This window comes from Wyeomyia smithii, chromosome 2 (assembly GCF_029784165.1).
Source record: "Wyeomyia smithii strain HCP4-BCI-WySm-NY-G18 chromosome 2, ASM2978416v1, whole genome shotgun sequence".
In the NCBI taxonomy this organism is placed as follows: Eukaryota; Metazoa; Arthropoda; class Insecta; order Diptera; family Culicidae; genus Wyeomyia; species Wyeomyia smithii.
Genome location: NC_073695.1, coordinates 16,967,102 through 16,987,881, shown reverse-complemented (window position 1 = coordinate 16,987,881; position 20,780 = coordinate 16,967,102). Strand labels below are relative to the sequence as shown.

General features: G+C 43.7%; 1 protein-coding gene across 2 annotated transcripts in view; it reads left to right on the top strand.

Annotated features, from left to right (window-relative positions):
* Positions 1-5,802: 5,802 nt before the first annotated feature.
* LOC129726146 (uncharacterized) overlaps positions 5,803-20,780 on the top strand; it is an 80,579-nt gene continuing 65,601 nt past the window's right edge. For both annotated transcript variants that reach the window (XM_055682831.1, XM_055682830.1), the window contains exon 1: positions 5,803-6,796. The gene's annotated coding sequence lies outside the window, so the exon portion shown is untranslated. The remainder of the gene's footprint in view (positions 6,797-20,780) is intronic.

The following is a 20,780-nucleotide window of genomic DNA, read 5'->3' as shown; positions in this document are numbered from 1 at the left end:
ACAGATCTAGTGGGATTTAAAATAGTTTCATGGGAAATAGTAAATGTTATGGGAAGATGATCAGAATCAAAGTCAGCATGAGTAAATAAATCACTGCATGAATGACTTTGATTTGTTAGTACCAAATCAATTGTAGATGGATTCCTAATAGAAGAATAACATGTAGGACCATTTGGAAATAAAACTGAGTAAAATCCAGCCGAGCAATCATTAAACAATATTTTTCCATTGGAATTGCTTTGAGCATTATTCCAAGATCGATGTTTCGCATTAAAATCACCGATGATTAAAAATTTAGATTTATTTCTTGTGAGTTTTTGCAAATCTCCCTTGAAATAATTTTTTCGCTCACCAGTGCATTGAAAAGGCAAATACACTGCGGCTATAAATAAAATGCCAATACTTGTTTCAATTTCAATTCCCAAACTCTCGATAACTTTGGTTTCAAGATTGGGTAAAACACGATGTTTTATTCGACGATGGATAACTATTGCAACTCCACCACCGGCAACATCAATTCTATCAAACCTATGAACCATATAATTTGTGTTCTTTTTTAGTGTAATATTTGGCTTTAAAAGCGTTTCAGGCACAACTGCAATATGCACATCGTGGACTGTTAAAAAATTAAAAAATTCATCCTCTTTCGCTTTTAAAGAGCGAGCATTCCAATTTAGAAAATTTACAGCATTATTTAAAATCATTGCTGAATTTCAATTTCATAACAATATTAGTTGTAAATTTTATACCATCTTGAACAGCCTCGTACATCGAGTTACAGTTCAACAAAACGGACATTAGCTGCAGCATGGATTGTTGTAGGTATTCAATCTTTTCGGGAGTTGGATTACCTAAATCAATACTGGCTGACTTTTCAGCACCAAACACGAATGGTTTGTTACTGTTTGAATTTGAAATATAACCTGAAAGGACACTGGCATATGAACAGCCTGGTGTTGCCTGAACAGGATTATTTTTCTGAAATTTGTTATCTGAATTTAAATTATTACCTACAGACACACCTGCTAATGAAAGTGCTGGTGATGCCTGAACAGTACTGAAAGTCTTTTGATTACCCACATTGACAACAGGTTGTTTAGAATTCCTACGTTGTCTAGAAGCAATAATTTTTGACCTTACAGGACAATTAAAGAAATTAGATTTGTGATTTCCCCCACAATTTACACATTTGAAACTATAAGTGATCTCTTTCAAGGGGGCAGATATCTTTCGTGTGACTAGTGTCACCACAAATCATACATTTTGCAGCCATATGGCAGTTTCGAGTTCCATGACCATAGGCTTGACAATTCCGACATTGTGTAAGATTATGGATTCCTCCATGTCTCTTGAAATTTTCCTACTTTATTCGCACGTTGAATAAAACACGTGCTTTTTCCAAACATTTAAATTATGTACTTTGGTACGATCAAAATGTACTAAGTAATTTTCCTGGTGTATTCCAGTTTTAAAAATTTTGGCATTTGCCTTTCGTTTCATCAAAATTACTTGGTTGGGGGCAAAACCAAGTGATTCTGACAAACAATCTTTGATTTCATCAATGCTTTGATCATTTGAGAGACCGTTCAACACAGCCTTAAACGGTCTCTCGTTTTTGGCATCAAATGAGTAAAATTTATACATCTTTTCAGTCAAATACTGTAAAAGATGTTTATGGCCATCAAAAGATTCGGCCAAAATACGAATTTCGCCTTGGCGACCAATTTGAAAATTAACTTTCACATTCGATAGAAATGATGAAAGTTCTGATCGAAATGCTTTAAAGTTTGCTACAAATACCACAATAGGTGGAACTTTAACCTTCTTCATAACGGCTTTATGCTCAGTATGAGAAGTTTGGAATTCTAGATCCCCAACAGAAGAAAGAATATCATACCCGTTAGTCGAAATTTCAGTGTCACTTGGAGGAGATGCCTCACGTTTCCTTGATGCCGCATCAAAGCGAGCTTTTTATTTTTTCCAGGCATAACTGGACAACTTCACTACACTTTCACTTCACTATAGAATTTAAGTAGAAATATCTCAAACCAAATTTACTCACTAAACACTCGTTAACGTTAAAAACAAATTTATTATTTTGCCTTTTAACAGGTAGTCTTTTAAAAAGATTGCCTGTTGAAAGCGAAAAACAAAATTTTAATATCTCTCGGTAGTCTAAGACTTAGCCTCGAGCTGTTGGTAAAATGCGACCGTACTGTAGGACAGTTCAAGTCGATCTGACACCCGTCTTGATGATGTTGAATCTAACTCAATGTCCGATTCATGCGAGCTATTTGCGAAGGTTTTCACTTCGGTTTTTTGTCGCAGATTCTGTTTTCGATGAACAAGCAAGTCCTGCTGGTCTTATTGACCTCGTCTTTTTTCGAATTAACACTGCAAATGATTTTCACTGCTGCAAAATAAAACTTAGAATCTCATTCTTCGTTGGTCCCGATGGAGTTCCGGCTGTCCTTTTGTGCCGTTGTGCAGATTTTGGCTCCACCACTCAGCTGCATATTGGGTGCAAGGGATATTCCTCAAGGTTTGGAAGCATCCTCAAACATATTCCAGTAGCCAACAGTGAACTTTGAAATATAAGAAGTTACCGTGGAATAACTAATCTGTATGCGTCATCCAAATTATTTGAATTACTGTAGGCTCTATTGTCCTAAGCTGCACGAAAAATTACATTTTTTCTGATCAGTATGGATTTGTCATTGTGCGATGTGTGACATTGTGCGTGAAGTGCAAGTTGATAACTTTACTGATTTGAAAGCTGCTTTAAATTTATCGACCATCGTAGTCTACGTAGAAAATATCTCGACGAGGAGCTTCATTACGTTTTGTCACGTGGGTAACATCTTTCTTGTATGGTATAACGTTGCAATTTAAGCTGGGTTCTGTTGTCTCATCGTGAAGTGAAACGACGAGTTGCAGCTGCGAACAGGGCTTTCTACGGACTGCGTAACCAGCTAAGGTCCCGTAGTTTGCAAACTCGCACAAAACTAGTGCTGTATAGGACGCTGATACTCCCGGTGGCCCTTTACGGACATGAAGCATGGACGCTGAAGGAAGCTGATCGACGAGTGCTCGGAGTTTTTGAGCGTAAAGTTCTGCGATCGATACCTGGCGGTAAACTGGAAAATGGAGTGTGGCGCAGACGCATGAATCACGAGCTGCACCAGGTATACAAACATGCTGATATAGTGAAGGTAGTACAGCGGGGCAGGCTTCAGTGGGCTGGACATGTAGCCAGGATGCCTGACGAGAGAGCCGCCAAAACTATTTTCAGTAGAGAACCAGGAAGAGGCCGTCGGCTCCGTGATAGGCCTCGCACGCGGTGAACGTGCGCGGTGGAAGAAGATGCACGCTCTGCTGGTGTACGAGGAGACTGGAGAACGGCTGCCCAAGACAGAAGAAGCTGGACATCTCTAATTCGTTCGGCCCTAGACCGGTGAACGGTCCGTTAGCCAAAAAACCGGAAACCGATCTGTTGTCTCAGACTCCTTTACAAACAAATCTAGTGTACTATAGGGCAGTGATCTTGGGTCTCTACTTTTCACGTAGAATTACGTCTTGTGACAACATTATAGAAATCTAAATTGTAAACTGAACACATCGAGAGCGTCATGAAAATTGTCTCCTTTCAAATGCTTAGAATTCGGTCAGTTTGCATCAGATTTCCTTCATTTCCTTCATGGATGCATAGCTGATTTTCCAATCGATTGCCGTGATTCAAAAATCATCTATGCATCTATTGTACTAATGAAAACTGTAAAGCCTTGTTTTGAACGCAAAACTCGACCAATCAGAGCTGAAAACAAGGCGAAATATCATCCAATATGGATATTTTTAGAATCGGCATTATATCAAGTACACGGTAATCGACCCTAAACGCTATTTAGAATTTTAAGGTGGTGACTTCCTATTTCGGGGAAAAAGCTAAAAATGGTCGAATAGCGCCTAATCTGAATATTTTTAGAATAGAGATGATGTTCAGCGACTGAAACTAAAATTTCCCGCTCTATATCACCAGATTGAAAAATCACAACTGAATGTGTTTCTTGGCCTATCACTATAAATATATTGACATGAGATCAAAATTGTTGAGCGAAAACTCCCTCTTCACTGCAGCTTGGCATCTCACCTATTTTTCTGTATAAATATATCCCAACGCTTCAGATTGTAGAAAACGAGAAAACTCGAGCCAACTCTCTGTGGTTCTGCGATTAGCATGCGAAAACCAACATTACTACATTGTAAACTAATATGTACGTGACAAATTAAGACCAACAGTTTATTTTGATTTTACTGGCCCACAAGACTGCGAAGAGAAAATGAAGTGGTTTGGAATGATAATGTTTGTGATTGTCTACATATTTAATCAGCAGGAGATAATTCTAATGTAAAGTTTTATTATTTCTGTAACTAAATAGTTCAGCAATTCAATTCGTTTACAGTTAGCTCCCGAAATAATTAAATCAAAGCTGGATGAGGTGATTAATATGGGTTGAATCAGCAAAAAACTCGTACAATACTGGAATATTTCCAAATTATTGTTACAGTTCAACAAAACAAACTTATTCAGACACATTGCGACAGAACGTAGTTTGTCGCAGTTGATTACGTTAAAAAATTACATGAATTTAACTAATTGCTACCTTGCTCATGAGAGTTTTCTAATTTAAGGCATGATAATTTAATTTTATTTTTTCTTTGTTTAGGTTTGTTAACCGATAGCTCACCTTTTCCAGCTTATTCCATAAAAGTTGACCTCACGTGAAAAGTTTATTGTAGCACTAGTATTTCATTTTTTAATAACGAGTGACAAGTACAATTTTGAAATTCTCTAATTCAACAGCAAACACGCTCAAAAAAAATGCAAAATTGTATGCATGCTCAATTCTATTTGAAATTGCGTCGAGGCATTGCGCAAGCGCAAAACAAAAATCTTTCAATTTCGATTGTGTATAACATCTTGCGAACTCCAACGATAATTCGCAAGGAAGGTAGTAGAAGATCGGCCAAAGTGATGGACTAGAAAGGATTTTGTTCTTCTAGTTCAAATCCAGTGGTTATGACGTTTAGAAGTGTTTTCATCGGGACTTCAGAACTGATTCCCACTTTTCCTTTCATGAAAACTTGTATAGCTCCAAATGAATCCCTTTATTTTTGTGTTACTATTTTTTTCCCCATTTTCTACCAAATTTAGTTATTTTAGATAAAAAAGAAAGTATTCCAAAGAAATTTCAACGAAACATTCGTTCAAACTATGATTGACAATTATGTATTTTTGTATCATTGGATGAGGATTAAATAAAAAGAAAAAGATTTCAATTATCCGAGCGACGAACCTGGAAATCGTATCCAGAGATAAAAACTTCTAACAACATCACTTCACTAGTGATGCAGGTCCAATCGCTCAGTCAAATTCCATGTTGACCACAAGGAACCCCCGATCAACCCCAGTGTGGCTTGGCTATACTGTCTCTAGCGGACGCTTGTCTCTTCGTTGCTATACCAGCCGCCGATGCAGCCGCACCGTGCACAGCCATAACAGCAGTCAGACGAAAAGCAGAAACAACCATTTACAGAAGAAGAAAGCATAACCATCCATCCTCCACCTTGGTCGGGTTGCTTGCTGTCGATCGAGAGCTGCATCACAGCGTTGTTGCCGTACGCCTGCCCACCCATCCGACCGTCCGTCACGTCACCCGGCGACGCTGGTTTGGTGGCCGCTTCGGCTATGGCTTTTCCTCCTTCGCTTGGCTCCGGTTGAGTCAGTTTACTTTTGCTACTCGGAGAAATCGGATCTGTCTGGACGATCTGCTGCCGGTGCTCGCGTTACGGTCTTTTTTTCTGTTGTTTTGCATTTCTACTCTTTGCTGCTCGATAGCGGAACCACGACCATTAATGGTGTCCGGTTGTAGTGTGTGAGTGGTTGGTTCAAAGTGTGCGTGTGAGTGTTGCTTATCGCAGTACGCCGAAGGCTTTCGCGAAGCATTTCTCCTGCGATCATGCGCACCTGAATGCTGTACACGAAGGAACAATAAATTCCTGCGGTCTGTGTTCGAGAAGAAAATAAAAAAAAACAAAGATTAACACATACGCACGCCAGTGTACATCATCAATCGTCGTTGTCAAAGGAAAAGAAAATATTTTCACCTGAAAAAGAGAAAGATGTGTGATGGAACGAAATCGCCGCCATCGGCGCTGCGTGACGATGGTAACGCATATGTGTCACCTTACCAGTAGGCCTGAATACGTGAAAATGTGACGTGATCTTACTTGTAATTGAGTTAAGAAAAAAAAAATCTGACGAAAAAAGTTACGAATCCTGGGGCACGCCATCGTGATCAATGTGAGAGTGAGCGGATTTCAAACGAAAGGAAAACATCACAAAGTGAAAAAAGTCACCCCGGAGGTTGGTCGAGTTGGGCTCGATTGTAGCAGCAGCAAGCAGCTAAGCGGTCTTATGCAAATGAGAAGGTGTTTGTGCTTGAAGCTGGCTCTGTGGCAGAGTTTCGATAAGTGTAGTGGGTGAATTGAAAGTGAAAGAAACAGCAGAAAAAGGGAAGTTAGCACGCCGCAAAAACGTTCGACGGTGTGATCGGTGGTGATCTTGAGGTAAAAGTGAAACTATCCAAAGCGAAGGAATTCGATCGGGTTCGAAGTGTAGACAGCGAAAGAGACACGAACAACAACAGAGGGACAGCTTCGATTGTACGGCATCCTGCGGATCGGAGCGTTGACTTCTTCATTCCACACGTACGCAATCAGCATCCATTCACAACAGGTATGTACCTTAAGGTACTACGTACCTTAAGTCAGCGAGCAACGAAAAAATATATTATAATTTATAGGTCAGTTAGCGACTTCAAGTGCGAGGCCGATTCGCTGTGTTCGTGTGTACGTAACGTACCTACGTCAGCTAAGGCGCAGGTGTAAGTGTGATAAACAATGTGAAAACGAGCTCTTTTTTTATCGTCTTCACACAGTCCGTCCGTCAGTTCATTGGTTTCGTCAGGTTTTATCATTTTGGACCCGCTACGTGCTTGCTGGCTATGTAAGTACAGGCACAGGCAGTGCAAAGTGGATGAAGTTGGGTATACTGTTACGGGGCTCACAGTAATGGTTGTAATTTGATGCTTCGGTAATGGACATGAAGTATTTCTAAAGCTTTAAAACTTGTATGCGGCTTTTATACCACGAATATTAATTGTCTTTCTAAATCAACTGTTTATGTCTGCCTCGATTAAATTCAAAAACAAATTTATTGCTCAACCTTAAAGAACAACTCCTTTAGAACTTCAATTTCCATTGGAATGAAGTTACAGAGTTTTAAAGTGCGCCTCGTTGTTTGAAATAAACTTTATACGTTATTTTGTCGGTGTTTCTAAAAAATAGCTTACCCATGATTACGATTGTCGGAAAACAACTTGAGTATTTTTTTTTATATCTTTTTGAATGCTCGTTATTAATGTTGGTTGTTAAAAAAATTGCACACTGACAGAAAAAGGACGAATAAATGCCTTAACTAAGGTTGATAGATCGTTCATAAGTAGAAATATCTGAAGTTTGAAGTCACTAACAGATATCTAGGAAGCCATATTAATAATTAGCGTAATTAAAAACATAGAAATCTTGCGTCCTGCAACTCTTAAGCAGGTATTAGACGAGGCAAATATTTGCTATTTTTGGTACGATTTTTATTTGCACAAAATAAAATCTGTATTGAAAAATAGCAAATATTTGCTTCGTCTAATACCTGCTTTATTATTTTTTTTTTCATTCGTCAAATTAAGAATATTCTTACTCTCATTCTCGGATAGTCGTAGCTTAAGCATACAAACTCCTAAATGAAAAAAAAACCGGGCCCTTTTTTGAAACTAAACTCTATTTGAAAGGTCGGTAATTGAAACTCTAATAAGTATAAGTCAAGTTACTTTTCACAAACAACTGGGCCCGTAAAGTTCTGAAAACATTCTAATTTTGAAATGTTAGAAGTCTGCAGGAATGGTCATTCGGCAACGGGTGTTCCCGGAAGGCACAAAATATATCTAAAATTTGTGGAGTTGTAAACTGTAACATTTCTGACGATCGACTATTTGCTCTGGCAGATCCCCGAGGTAAATTAGAATCTGATCAAAAAAGAGTAGATAGTTAATTCTAATACGTTTTCCGAACAGTTTTAAAAGTCCCGACAGTTATTTAATTCGGACACTTAGGTATGATGGAAATGTTGCAACATTGGCATTTGTTTCATCATAGATAATTTGAAAAATATGGTATACACAGCCTCCTAATTTTGAATACTTGGAACATTAGCGCCTTGAATATTGAAAAAAAATTTGATCATGAGTACCCGTGAAGCTTTAATACTCAAAACCAGATACTAGCAGAAACTTGTTTCTGAGAAAAACGCTCTTTTCACTGCTCTCATGAATGGTATATACATATGAAGCACCCTAAATTGGTTGCTGAAAGGACTGGTAGAGTGAATCGAAAATAGAGGTAGAGTGAATAGGAAATAGAGAATAAATTCTCCAAAAAAGTGATTAAAAGAATAAAAAAACGACCAAAAAGTAACAACAACAAAAATTATATTCAACAAATCCAGACTAAGGAGCGAAAAAAAAAAAAGATTTGTGAAAAAGCTTGTTAATTTCAGGATGCAAAATGTTTGTATTGGAGAGCAATATAAACGTATAACATACAACTATCATGATTACTACTGTATTTGTTTGAATGTTTAATTTATCAGAATTGCATCATGAAAGCAGTGCACTTCACTGACCTTTTTTGGTCGCTTCGAGAAAAAGCTTGTGATAAGAGAGTTTTAGGTGAAGAAAGAGACTTTGAAGACCTTTCGTTGAAAAAAAAATTAGAGATTACCTTTAAATTAAAGACAAAGTCTCTAAAAAGAGACCTATTTCCAGCCCTGATATAGGCATTCAACCATTTTCGTGTTGGTTTTTTTTAATTTGAATGATGTTCACATTCACAGTGATAGGTTGGCCACCACGTGAGGCTATATTTTATATTAAAAATGATTCTACCATGCTTTCAAAGGAAACAGGATACTAATTTTTCATTAGAATTATCAAGTATTACCCCAAAAAACAAAATGCATATCCCTATTTTATCAGGTTCTACTATTCTCAAGTTTTTGCAAATTTATAAGTCAGAAATAGTGGACTATGTTTTAAATCAGTAAATTAAAATTCTTTTAAAACGTGTCCCCTTTGTCGAAAAAACTGCAATTTTTACAACAGTTAACATATTTTAAAATTTGTTTTTTTTCGTAAAAATGTTCACTGTTTTTCAAACTAGCGAAGTTGTACTAAAATAGTTTTTGGAACAATATTTTACAATTTTTGACGTAACTTATAACCCGCAGTTGATTACTTACTTACTTTACTTTACTTTACTTTTTTGGCTAACGGACCGTTCACCGGTCTAGGGCCGAACGAATTAGAGATGTGCTCAGTGTGTCGAACAGTTGACATTTTTGCATGACACCGTATCGAAAAATACTGTTGCCTCTCTTGCAGACTGCGACAGCAGCGTTCAACTGTACGCTTCTCTATTTGAGAGAATCGTGTGACTTAAAGCCAACACGGACGGTTAACGATTCTCTTTTGTGCCGATCTCCAGCCGCTTCGATATCTCGACTGTTGCATTGTGCGAAGGACAATAATTGGCAATCATGCGACAGTTTAGCACAGTAATAAGATGGAAAATTAATAATTACTATGTATGTACTACCGAAAAATATCATCAATCGTGTACACCGGAAAATTTGAATCTCAACTTCTAAACCTTTTCATTCGAAAATAGTTCGCTGTAGCGAAAGTCTCATCCAAATTTTGCATATTTAATCAAAAACAGGACAATAAAAGCATGAATCTTACAAATTCAATTAACGTTCTCGTGCCCAAATAAAAATTGACGCTAAAAAAATTGATTCCACTTCAATTCGTAATAAATGCAATAAATACTACAGACAGCTACAGTCAACAACACACGATCTATACAATGACAACAATATAAAAAGAAGTGAGCGAGAGAATTGTTGTTCATATTGAATTCGTGACAAAAAGCAAGAGATAAAGCAGATCGTATGGAACTTCGGTAGCGGCTACTGTCGCGTAGTGTTTCATTCCACAGAGGTAATCACAAAAATCTTGCTGCTGTCGTGTGAATACTGTAGCGTACCAGTTCATTTCCCTACCCTGGTCCAGCTTCTTCTGTCTTGGGCAGCCGTTCTCCAGTCTCCCCGTACACCAGCAGATCGTGCATCTTCTTCCACCGCGTGCGAGGCCTACCACGGAGTCGACGGCCTCTTCCTGGTTCTCTACTGAAGATAGTTTTGGCGACTCTCTCGTCAGGCATCCTGGCTACATGTCCAGCCCACTGAAGCCTTCCCCGCTGTATTACCTTCACTATATCAGCATGTTTGTATACCTGGTACAACTCGTGATTCATGCGTCTGCGCCACACTCCATCTTCCAGTTTACCGCCAAGTATCGATCGCAGAGCTTTACGCTCAAAAGCTCCGAGCACTCTTCGATCAGCTTCCTTCAGCGTCCATGCTTCATGTCCGTTAAGGGCCACCGGGAGTATCAGCGTCCTATACAGCGCTAGTTTTGTGCGAGTTTGCAAACTACGGGACCTTAGCTGGTTACGCAGACCGTAGAAAGCCCTGTTCGCAGCTGCAACTCGTCGTTTCACTTCACTCATATCGTTGTCACATGTCACAAGCGTACCAAGATAAACGAATTCGTCAACCACTTCAAATCGTTCCCCATCTATCTCCACCTCAGCACCAATACCACGGGACTCCCACGCTCTCTGCCAGCTACCATGTACTTCGTTTTGGCAGAGTTAATGACAAGTCCCAATCTCGCTGCTTCTCTCTTAAAAGGTACGAAAGCCTCCTCCACGGCCTTACGGTTGATACCGATGATATCGACGTCGTCCGCAAAACCAAGAAGCATGTGAGATTTCGTGATGATCGTACCGTTTCTTTCGACGTTTGCTCTTCGTACTGCACTCTCAAGAGCGATGTTAAACAGTAGGTTGGAGAGCGCATCCCCCTGCTTCAGTCCATCCAACGTCACGAAAGCGGCTGATGTCTCGCCAGCTATCCGCACGTACGATTTTGATCCCTCCAGTGTCATACGACTCAGCTTTATTAGTTTCGCAGGGAAACCGTGTTCCAGCATAATCTGCCACAGCTCGTTTCTTTTCACTGAGTCATATGCCGCCCTGAAGTCCACAAACAGATGGTGAGTCGATAAGTTGTACTCCCGGAACTTATCGAGGATCGGTCGCAGGGTGAAAATTTGATCCGTCGTGGAACGCCCTTGTCGAAAACCAGCCTGGTATTCGCCAACAAAGGATTCCGTTAACGGTCTCAATCTGAAGAACAGGATACGGGAGAGCACTTTATATGCGGAGTTGAGCAACGTTATCCCTCGATAGTTGCCACAATCCAATCGACGGCCCTTCTTATAGATAGGGCATATGAGGCCTTCCAACCAGTCGTTCGGCATTTGTTCGTCCTCCCAGATTCTTAGTATTATCTGGTGGACCGCATAGTACAGCCGCTCGCTTCCCGCTTTTAGAAGTTCGGCCGGGATACCGTCCTTCCCAGCGGCCTTGCCGTTTTTCAGCTCACTAATCGTCTTTTTCACCTCCTCCTGTGTTGGTGGCTCCACAGCTTGTTCGTCACTCATAATCGTCATCCTGTTCCTGCTCTGCTCATCCGGCTCCTCACCGTTTAATAGCGCTTGAAAATGCTCCTTCAACCTGGCTGCAACCGTCGGTTTATCAGTAAGCAGGTTGCCGTCCTTGTCATTACACATGACCGGCACAGGGAAATTCCTGCTTCTGACTTTGTTGACAGTTCTATAGAAACTCCGCACGTCGTTTTCAGCATAGCTGTCGCTGGCGGGCACCTGCTCCTCGTACTCGCGCTTATTCCGACGGTGGGTTCTATTTTCGGCAGCTCTTGCCACCCTGTACCTCTCACTGTTCTGACGCGTAGCCGCAGTGAGCATGCGGCTCCTGGCACGGTTCTTCTCAACTGTCGCTTTCTGGCACTCGGCATCGAACCAGCCGTTAGGCTGTCTTCCACGCGTCGTACCTACCACCTCTCTCGCATTCGTTTCGATGGCGCCGTGAATACTGCTCCACAGCCCATTTATGTCTTCCACTCCTTCCTCCTGCTGTTCTGCGATCCGTTGATCCAGCTCTCTGGCGTATTCTGCTGCCACGCCATCAGCTTTCAACCGCTGAATGTTGAAACGCGTCGTCCTCTCTGTGCGAGATTTCAGCACGTTTGTGGATCCGTGCGCGGACCTTACAAACGACGAGATAATGGTCAGAGTCAATGTTTGGTCCCCGAAAAGACCTAACATTAGTAACATCCGAAAAGTGCCGACCGTCAATCAGTACGTGATCGATCTGGGAGCAGGCTTCTCCATTTGGATGCCTCCAGGTGTGTTTCCGAATATTCAAACGTGGAAAATAGGAGCTACATATGGCCATTCCTCTGGCCGCGGCAAAGTTTATCAGCCTCAGGCCGTTTTCATTGGTTGACGAGTGGAGGCTATGTCTTCCAATGACCGGACGGAAGAATTCCTCCCTCCCAACCTGTGCGTTTGCGTCTCCGATGACGACTTTTACGTCGTGTTTTGGGCACTCGTCATAGATTCGCTCAAGCTTGTCATAGAACTCATCTTTGACTTCATCGGATTTGTCGTTTGTCGGTGCGTAGGTGTTGATTAAACTGTAGTTGAAGAATTTGCCCTTTATCCTCAACACGCATATACGGTCATCTACGGGCCTCCACCGGATGACTCTTGTTTTCTGATTTCCCAGCACTACGAAACCGACGCCCCGTTCCGCTGCTTTGCCGCCACTGTTGTAGATGTGGTACTTGACAGAAGTGCGTGCAATAGGGTCTACTGCACGGAATTCCCTTTCTCCGGAATTTGGCCACCGAACCTCCTGAATCGCTGCGATTTCGACTCCCTGCCGCTGTAGTTCTCGAGCAAGCAAGCCAGCCCGCGCCGGTTCATTGAGAGATCGGACGTTCCAAGTACCCAATTTCCAATCGTTTACCTTAATTTTTTTCCGTGTTCGTAGCCTAGGTCTTTGCCGATTGATCCGTTCCGTATTTCTAAATTCGTTGTTCGTGGTTGATGAAAGGTTTCGGTATGCTACCTTACCAGGGTCACGATACCTACATCCTGCTGATGGGGCTGCCATCTTAGGTGTAGCTGGCGGGATACAGCATTCCATAATTCAGCCGACCGCTCCGAGTCAGACGCTGTTGTACGCCGCCCCTATGGGGATACAGCCGCGTACGAGCCCCTTCCCAGTCAGCATACGACCATAGTTTCCACCGGGGTTGGTTACCCGATCTCCGCTAAGGTTACTCGTATTCCGGTCGGCACCACGTGGAGGTTGGGATAGGAGTTGCTGGACAGAGGTGAATGGCCACGTTAGGGTCTCAAGTTACACGTGTCCAGCCATTTGCCAACCAACCCGCAATTGATATGAAAAGCAAATTTTTAGAATATTGAAGAGAGAGTAACGGTAGTTTGGCGCGCTCATAATACCGCGCATTAGGCACGAAAAGTAATCAACAAAAAGTAAGAATATCTATGACGACTACACGCTTGTATGTATTTCTGCAGGAGAACATACAATCAAGAACCGCAATGCATGCGTTATCGAGACTTCACTCGCTGCATTTGTATTGAACGATCAGGTTCATTTATGTCTCCTTTATTCACACATAAGTAGAATCTCACTGGTCAGCCTCAAATGTCTAATTAGAAACACCACTGTTTCGTTCCCCCGTGTTTACTTGAAATGGAAATATGTAATACCGTTTGACCAGAGTTGCGGGAGTTGCGAATGCTGTTCTAGATGGGCACAAGCTTTGTATTTCAAACAGGTCCAAATGAGTTTCGTGAAGCGATGAGTGTGTGTTTTCTACATTATTGTATCCGCTTTTTTTTCCTGTATGGACTTCCTCACTGCGACCAAAATCGTTGATCTGTTGTGAGATATGTCCGGGTGTCAGCTGTATCCCGCACTTCTATTATTAACAATACCGCTATTGAGAAGTGGCATGCTTATTATTATTTTATCAGTGCTTGATTGATTCCACTTCAATTCGTAATAAATGCAATAAATACTACAGACAGCTACAGTCAACAACACACGATCTATACAATGACAACAATATAAAAAGAAGTGAGCGAGAGAATTGTTGTTCATATTGAATTCGTGACAAAAAGCAAGAGATAAAGCAGATCGTATGGAACTTCGGTAGCGGCTACTGTCGCGTAGTGTTTCATTCCACAGAGGTAATCACAAAAATCTTGCTGCTGTCGTGTGAATACTGTAGCGTACCAGTTCATTTCCCTACCCTGGTCCAGCTTCTTCTGTCTTGGGCAGCCGTTCTCCAGTCTCCCCGTACACCAGCAGATCGTGCATCTTCTTCCACCGCGTGCGAGGCCTACCACGGAGTCGACGGCCTCTTCCTGGTTCTCTACTGAAGATAGTTTTGGCGACTCTCTCGTCAGGCATCCTGGCTACATGTCCAGCCCACTGAAGCCTTCCCCGCTGTATTACCTTCACTATATCAGCATGTTTGTATACCTGGTACAACTCGTGATTCATGCGTCTGCGCCACACTCCATCTTCCAGTTTACCGCCAAGTATCGATCGCAGAGCTTTACGCTCAAAAGCTCCGAGCACTCTTCGATCAGCTTCCTTCAGCGTCCATGCTTCATGTCCGTTAAGGGCCACCGGGAGTATCAGCGTCCTATACAGCGCTAGTTTTGTGCGAGTTTGCAAACTACGGGACCTTAGCTGGTTACGCAGACCGTAGAAAGCCCTGTTCGCAGCTGCAACTCGTCGTTTCACTTCACTCATATCGTTGTCACATGTCACAAGCGTACCAAGATAAACGAATTCGTCAACCACTTCAAATCGTTCCCCATCTATCTCCACCTCAGCACCAATACCACGGGACTCCCACGCTCTCTGCCAGCTACCATGTACTTCGTTTTGGCAGAGTTAATGACAAGTCCCAATCTCGCTGCTTCTCTCTTAAAAGGTACGAAAGCCTCCTCCACGGCCTTACGGTTGATACCGATGATATCGACGTCGTCCGCAAAACCAAGAAGCATGTGAGATTTCGTGATGATCGTACCGTTTCTTTCGACGTTTGCTCTTCGTACTGCACTCTCAAGAGCGATGTTAAACAGTAGGTTGGAGAGCGCATCCCCCTGCTTCAGTCCATCCAACGTCACGAAAGCGGCTGATGTCTCGCCAGCTATCCGCACGTACGATTTTGATCCCTCCAGTGTCATACGACTCAGCTTTATTAGTTTCGCAGGGAAACCGTGTTCCAGCATAATCTGCCACAGCTCGTTTCTTTTCACTGAGTCATATGCCGCCCTGAAGTCCACAAACAGATGGTGAGTCGATAAGTTGTACTCCCGGAACTTATTGAGGATCGGTCGCAGGGTGAAAATTTGATCCGTCGTGGAACGCCCTTGTCGAAAACCAGCCTGGTATTCGCCAACAAAGGATTCCGTTAACGGTCTCAATCTGAAGAACAGGATACGGGAGAGCACTTTATATGCGGAGTTGAGCAACGTTATCCCTCGATAGTTGCCACAATCCAATCGACGGCCCTTCTTATAGATAGGGCATATGAGGCCTTCCAACCAGTCGTTCGGCATTTGTTCGTCCTCCCAGATTCTTAGTATTATCTGGTGGACCGCATAGTACAGCCGCTCGCTTCCCGCTTTTAGAAGTTCGGCCGGGATACCGTCCTTCCCAGCGGCCTTGCCGTTTTTCAGCTCACTAATCGTCTTTTTCACCTCCTCCTGTGTTGGTGGCTCCACAGCTTGTTCGTCACTCATAATCGTCATCCTGTTCCTGCTCTGCTCATCCGGCTCCTCACCGTTTAATAGCGCTTGAAAATGCTCCTTCAACCTGGCTGCAACCGTCGGTTTATCAGTAAGCAGGTTGCCGTCCTTGTCATTACACATGACCGGCACAGGGAAATTCCTGCTTCTGACTTTGTTGACAGTTCTATAGAAACTCCGCACGTTGTTTTCAGCATAGCTGTCGCTGGCGGGCACCTGCTCCTCGTACTCGCGCTTATTCCGACGGTGGGTTCTATTTTCGGCAGCTCTTGCCACCCTGTACCTCTCACTGTTCTGACGCGTAGCCGCAGTGAGCATGCGGCTCCTGGCACGGTTCTTCTCAACTGTCGCTTTCTGGCACTCGGCATCGAACCAGCCGTTAGGCTGTCTTCCACGCGTCGTACCTACCACCTCTCTCGCATTCGTTTCGATGGCGCCGTGAATACTGCTCCACAGCCCATTTATGTCTTCCACTCCTTCCTCCTGCTGTTCTGCGATCCGTTGATCCAGCTCTCTGGCGTATTCTGCTGCCACGCCATCAGCTTTCAACCGCTGAATGTTGAAACGCGTCGTCCTCTCTGTGCGAGATTTCAGCACGTTTGTGGATCCGTGCGCGGACCTTACAAACGACGAGATAATGGTCAGAGTCAATGTTTGGTCCCCGAAAAGACCTAACATTAGTAACATCCGAAAAGTGCCGACCGTCAATCAGTACGTGATCGATCTGGGAGCAGGCTTCTCCATTTGGATGCCTCCAGGTGTGTTTCCGAATATTCAAACGTGGAAAATAGGAGCTACATATGGCCATTCCTCTGGCCGCGGCAAAGTTTATCAGCCTCAGGCCGTTTTCATTGGTTGACGAGTGGAGGCTATGTCTTCCAATGACCGGACGGAAGAATTCCTCCCTCCCAACCTGTGCGTTTGCGTCTCCGATGACGACTTTTACGTCGTGTTTTGGGCACTCGTCATAGATTCGCTCAAGCTTGTCATAGAACTCATCTTTGACTTCATCGGATTTGTCGTTTGTCGGTGCGTAGGTGTTGATTAAACTGTAGTTGAAGAATTTGCCCTTTATCCTCAACACGCATATACGGTCATCTACGGGCCTCCACCGGATGACTCTTGTTTTCTGATTTCCCAGCACTACGAAACCGACGCCCCGTTCCGCTGCTTTGCCGCCACTGTTGTAGATGTGGTACTTGACAGAAGTGCGTGCAATAGGGTCTACTGCACGGAATTCCCTTTCTCCGGAATTTGGCCACCGAACCTCCTGAATCGCTGCGATTTCGACTCCCTGCCGCTGTAGTTCTCGAGCAAGCAAGCCAGCCCGCGCCGGTTCATTGAGAGATCGGACGTTCCAAGTACCCAATTTCCAATCGTTTACCTTAATTTTTTTCCGTGTTCGTAGCCTAGGTCTTTGCCGATTGATCCGTTCCGTATTTCTAAATTCGTTGTTCGTGGTTGATGAAAGGTTTCGGTATGCTACCTTACCAGGGTCACGATACCTACATCCTGCTGATGGGGCTGCCATCTTAGGTGTAGCTGGCGGGATACAGCATTCCATAATTCAGCCGACCGCTCCGAGTCAGACGCTGTTGTACGCCGCCCCTATGGGGATACAGCCGCGTACGAGCCCCTTCCCAGTCAGCATACGACCATAGTTTCCACCGGGGTTGGTTACCCGATCTCCGCTAAGGTTACTCGTATTCCGGTCGGCACCACGTGGAGGTTGGGATAGGAGTTGCTGGACAGAGGTGAATGGCCACGTTAGGGTCTCAAGTTACACGTGTCCAGCCATTTGCCAACCAACCCGCAATTGATATGAAAAGCAAATTTTTAGAATATTGAAGAGAGAGTAACGGTAGTTTGGCGCGCTCATAATACCGCGCATTAGGCACGAAAAGTAATCAACAAAAAGTAAGAATATCTATGACGACTACACGCTTGTATGTATTTCTGCAGGAGAACATACAATCAAGAACCGCAATGCATGCGTTATCGAGACTTCACTCGCTGCATTTGTATTGAACGATCAGGTTCATTTATGTCTCCTTTATTCACACATAAGTAGAATCTCACTGGTCAGCCTCAAATGTCTAATTAGAAACACCACTGTTTCGTTCCCCCGTGTTTACTTGAAATGGAAATATGTAATACCGTTTGACCAGAGTTGCGGGAGTTGCGAATGCTGTTCTAGATGGGCACAAGCTTTGTATTTCAAACAGGTCCAAATGAGTTTCGTGAAGCGATGAGTGTGTGTTTTCTACATTATTGTATCCGCTTTTTTTTCCTGTATGGACTTCCTCACTGCGACCAAAATCGTTGATCTGTTGTGAGATATGTCCGGGTGTCAGCTGTATCCCGCACTTCTATTATTAACAATACCGCTATTGAGAAGTGGCATGCTTATTATTATTTTATCAGTGCTTGATTGATTCCACTTCAATTCGTAATAAATGCAATAAATACTACAGACAGCTACAGTCAACAACACACGATCTATACAATGACAACAATATAAAAAGAAGTGAGCGAGAGAATTGTTGTTCATATTGAATTCGTGACAAAAAGCAAGAGATAAAGCAGATCGTATGGAACTTCGGTAGCGGCTACTGTCGCGTAGTGTTTCATTCCACAGAGGTAATCACAAAAATCTTGCTGCTGTCGTGTGAATACTGTAGCGTACCAGTTCATTTCCCTACCCTGGTCCAGCTTCTTCTGTCTTGGGCAGCCGTTCTCCAGTCTCCCCGTACACCAGCAGATCGTGCATCTTCTTCCACCGCGTGCGAGGCCTACCACGGAGTCGACGGCCTCTTCCTGGTTCTCTACTGAAGATAGTTTTGGCGACTCTCTCGTCAGGCATCCTGGCTACATGTCCAGCCCACTGAAGCCTTCCCCGCTGTATTACCTTCACTATATCAGCATGTTTGTATACCTGGTACAACTCGTGATTCATGCGTCTGCGCCACACTCCATCTTCCAGTTTACCGCCAAGTATCGATCGCAGAGCTTTACGCTCAAAAGCTCCGAGCACTCTTCGATCAGCTTCCTTCAGCGTCCATGCTTCATGTCCGTTAAGGGCCACCGGGAGTATCAGCGTCCTATACAGCGCTAGTTTTGTGCGAGTTTGCAAACTACGGGACCTTAGCTGGTTACGCAGACCGTAGAAAGCCCTGTTCGCAGCTGCAACTCGTCGTTTCACTTCACTCATATCGTTGTCACATGTCACAAGCGTACCAAGATAAACGAATTCGTCAACCACTTCAAATCGTTCCCCATCTATCTCCACCTCAGCACCAATACCACGGGACTCCCACGCTCTCTGCCAGCTACCATGTACTTCGTTTTGGCAGAGTTAATGACAAGTCCCAATCTCGCTGCTTCTCTCTTAAAAGGTACGAAAGCCTCCTCCACGGCCTTACGGTTGATACCGATGATATCGACGTCGTCCGCAAAACCAAGAAGCATGTGAGATTTCGTGATGATCGTACCGTTTCTTTCGACGTTTGCTCTTCGTACTGCACTCTCAAGAGCGATGTTAAACAGTAGGTTGGAGAGCGCATCCCCCTGCTTCAGTCCATCCAACGTCACGAAAGCGGCTGATGTCTCGCCAGCTATCCGCACGTACGATTTTGATCCCTCCAGTGTCATACGACTCAGCTTTATTAGTTTCGCAGGGAAACCGTGTTCCAGCATAATCTGCCACAGCTCGTTTCTTTTCACTGAGTCATATGCCGCCCTGAAGTCCACAAACAGATGGTGAGTCGATAAGTTGTACTCCCGGAACTTATTGAGGATCGGTCGCAGGGTGAAAATTTGATCCGTCGTGGAACGCCCTTGTCGAAAACCAGCCTGGTATTCGCCAACAAAGGATTCCGTTAACGGTCTCAATCTGAAGAACAGGATACGGGAGAGCACTTTATATGCGGAGTTGAGCAACGTTATCCCTCGATAGTTGCCACAATCCAATCGACGGCCCTTCTTATAGATAGGGCATATGAGGCCTTCCAACCAGTCGTTCGGCATTTGTTCGTCCTCCCAGATTCTTAGTATTATCTGGTGGACCGCATAGTACAGCCGCTCGCTTCCCGCTTTTAGAAGTTCGGCCGGGATACCGTCCTTCCCAGCGGCCTTGCCGTTTTTCAGCTCACTAATCGTCTTTTTCACCTCCTCCTGTGTTGGTGGCTCCACAGCTTGTTCGTCACTCATAATCGTCATCCTGTTCCTGCTCTGCTCATCCGGCTCCTCACCGTTTAATAGCGCTTGAAAATGCTCCTTCAACCTGGCTGCAACCGTCGGTTTATCAGTAAGCAGGTTGCCGTCCTTGTCATTACACATGACCGGCACAGGGAAATTCCTGCTTCTGACTTTGTTGACAGTTCTATAGAAACTCCGCACGTTGTTTTCAGCATAGCTGTCGCTGGCGGGCACCTGCTCCTCGTACTCGCGCTTATTCCGACGGTGGGTTCTATTTTCGGCAGCTCTTGCCACCCTGTACCTCTCACTGTTCTGACGCGTAGCCGCAGTGAGCATGCGGCTCCTGGCACGGTTCTTCTCAACTGTCGCTTTCTGGCACTCGGCATCGAACCAGCCGTTAGGCTGTCTTCCACGCGTCGTACCTACCACCTCTCTCGCATTCGTTTCGATGGCGCCGTGAATACTGCTCCACAGCCCATTTATGTCTTCCACTCCTTCCTCCTGCTGTTCTGCGATCCGTTGATCCAGCTCTCTGGCGTATTCTGCTGCCACGCCATCAGCTTTCAACCGCTGAATGTTGAAACGCGTCGTCCTCTCTGTGCGAGATTTCAGCACGTTTGT